The sequence below is a fragment of the Chiloscyllium plagiosum genome, chromosome 16 (genome assembly GCF_004010195.1).
Source record: "Chiloscyllium plagiosum isolate BGI_BamShark_2017 chromosome 16, ASM401019v2, whole genome shotgun sequence".
Classification (NCBI taxonomy): Eukaryota; Metazoa; Chordata; class Chondrichthyes; order Orectolobiformes; family Hemiscylliidae; genus Chiloscyllium; species Chiloscyllium plagiosum.
Genome location: NC_057725.1, coordinates 69,032,904 through 69,036,195, shown reverse-complemented (window position 1 = coordinate 69,036,195; position 3,292 = coordinate 69,032,904).

The following is a 3,292-nucleotide window of genomic DNA, read 5'->3' as shown; positions in this document are numbered from 1 at the left end:
TCTTCCTGACCTCTCCGCCCCCACCCCACTCCGGCCTATCACCCTCACCTTGACCTCCCTCCACCTATCGCATTTCCAAAGCCCCTCCCCCAAGTCCCTCCTCCCTACCTTTTAGCTTAGCCTGCTGGACACACTTTCCTCATTCCTGAAGAAGGACTTATGCCCGAAACGTCGATTCTCCTGTTCCTTGGATGCTGTCTGACCTGCTGCGCTTTTCCAGCAACACATTTTCAGCTCTGATCTCCAGTATCTGCAGCCCTCACTTTCTCCTTGTACAAATTCCCTCCTGTATTTCTTTATTTATTGCTTATTCCAGCTCCCTCCCTTTAGCTATTGCCCTACTAATAGCCACTAAAACAATCCTTCTCTTAATCCATCTGCCTTTTTAACAACTCCTTGGAAATGCAGTGAGACTTCAAGTGTATCTCTCTCCTCCTTTGATTTCGCTATGTCTCACCAGAATCGAGCTCTATTTCTGAAGGTAGGTGCACATAAAACCAGCCTTTCCAGGCACTGTCCCATTAAATTGCTTTCTCACTCTGAATTCAGCTTGCTATCGAACATTTTATTGAATTCCTAACAAGAATGACTCACACACAAATATATAGAACAGTACAGCACAGTACAGGCCCTTCGGCCCTCGAAGTTATGCCGACCTTTTATCCGACACTAAGACCAGACCCTTCATTGTACTGTCTTCCATGTGCCTTTCCAAGAGTCGCTTAAATGTCCCTAATGTCTCTGACTCTACTACCATCACTGGCAGTGCATTCCACACTCCCACCACTCTCTATGTAAAGAACCTACCTCTGACATCTCCCCTAAAGCTTCCTCCAATCATCTTAAAATTATGCCCCCTCGTGATAGATATTTCCGCCCTGGGGAAATGTCTCTGGCTATCCACTCTCAACATCTTATCCATCTCTATCAAGTCACCTCATTACTCAAAAACGAAAAGCGATAAGCAGCTTTCAACAAAGAAGTTTGTAAAGAAACAAGTGATTCACAAAGACAACAGAAATCCCAACGTTGATTGACCATTTGCACCAATGATTTTGTAAGAAATGGATGAAAATCACTATCCACTGAAATAAATTGCATGTGACAAAGTTACTGGAATTGGGCTGTTAACAATTTAATCTCAGCACCGCATTTATTTCTGGTCAGACTTATGTACATATGCTATAGTTCATTGCTTGTTTTATCCTATATGAAAGAATTAAACAAAAACACAGAGGTCAATGTATCTAAATCTGCTGATGATACATAACTACGCAGCCTACGGGGGACTTGACTGAGTGGATATGGAAAGGGTGTTCCCTCTTGTGGGAAAAGCTGGAACCAGGGGTGAGAGTTGAAAAATAAGGGGGCACCCATTTAAAAGAGATGAGGAAACTTTTTTTTCTCTGACAAGGTTGTCAGTCTTGGGAAGTACCTTTCTCAAAAGGCAGAGGATGAAGAATTCATAAATATATTTAAGGCAGAAGTAGAAACATGCCTGATTAACAAGACGATGAATGAGGGGAAAGTGAGGACTGCAGACGCTGGAGATCAGAGTCGAGAATGTGACGCTGGAAAAGCACAGCCAGTCAGGCAGCGTCCGAGGAGCAGGAGAGTCCACGTTTCGGGCATAAGCCCTTCACCTGGAATGGGGGATGGGGGAGCAAGGGAGCTGAGAGATAAATAGGAGGGTGTGGGTGGGGGGAAGGTAGTTGGGAAGGTGATAGGTAGATGAAGATGGGGGTGATGGTGATAGGTCAGAGGAGAGGGTGGATGACTGTATCGGCGCCACCTCATGATCCCACGAGGAGGTTGAACAGTTCATCAACTTCACTAACACCTTCCACCCCCACCTCAAATCCCACCTGGACCATTTCGGACACTTCCCTCCCCTTCCTGGACCTCTCCGTCTCCACCTCCGGTGACCGACTCAACATGGACATCTATTTCAGACCCATCGACTCCCACAGCTACCTGGACTACACCTCGTCCCACCCCCTAGTCCTGTAAAAACATGATCCTTTACTCCCAAATCCTCCACCTCTGCTGTATCTGCTCCCAGGAGGAGCAATTCCACTCTGGGACATTTCAGATGGCCTCCGATTCCAAGGACTGCAATTTCCCCTTCCACGTGATCAACAATACCCTCCAGCGTATATCCTCCACTTCCCGCACCTCCATCCTTGAACCCCACCCCTCCTACCACAACAAGGTCAAAAGCCCCCTGGTCCTCACAATAGGTGTAAAACCTGCGCACACACCTCTATCTCAGGCCCCAAAGGACTTTGTTCATATCCGGCAGAGATTTTCCTGTGTATCCAAACACCTCATCTAATGTGTCTGTTGTTCTTGATGCAGTCTCCTCTACATTGAGGAGACATGACCCCAACTCGCGGAACATTGCAGGGAACATCTCTGGGACACACGCACCAAACAACCTCACCGCCCTGCGGCAAACCACTTCAACTCCCCCTCCCTCTCTGCCAAGGACATGCAAGTCCTGGGCCTCCTCCACTGACAAATCTGAGCCACTGACGACTGGAGGAAGAATGCCACATTTTCTGCTTTGGAACGCTTCAACCACACAGCATCAATGTCGGCTTCACTAGTTTCCTCATCTCCATTATCTCTCAGCCCCCTAATCCCAACATCCCCCCCAAATACCCGATGGAGGGCTTATGCCTGAAGTGTCCATTCTCTTGCTCTTCGGATGCTGCCTGAGCTGCTGTGCTATTCCAGCGCCACACTTTTCGACAAAGGTGATGGATGATGCAGGAATGTAGAGTTGTGGTTAAAATCAGATCAGTCATGGTCTTATTGAAAGGCACAACAGGTATGAAGGGCTGGCTGCCCTATTGTTCCATATTCATAGGTAAGCTATGAGGAGGTCACAATGAAGGTGTAAGAAGATAGGAGTTTAAGCGAGCGGTTGGTAGACGGAATAAAATGTGGGTAAGTGTGAGGTTATTCTCTTTTTCAAGGAGAAGAGAAAAGCAGACTACTTTTCAAAACTTATAATGTTGATGTTCATGGAGACTTGAACAAAGGGAGAAAGTGAACACTGCAGATGCTGGAGATCAGAGACGAGAGAGTGGTGCTGGAAAAGCACAGCAGGTCAGACAGCATCAGAGGGACAGGAGAATCGATGTTTCAGGCGTTAGCTCTTCATCAGGGGCTTCTGCCCGAAACGTCAATTTTCCTGCTCCTCGGATGCTGCCTGACCTGCTGTGCTTTTCCAGCACCACACTCTCGACTCCGTACCCATACAAACACAAAGTGTTAGCAGGCAAGC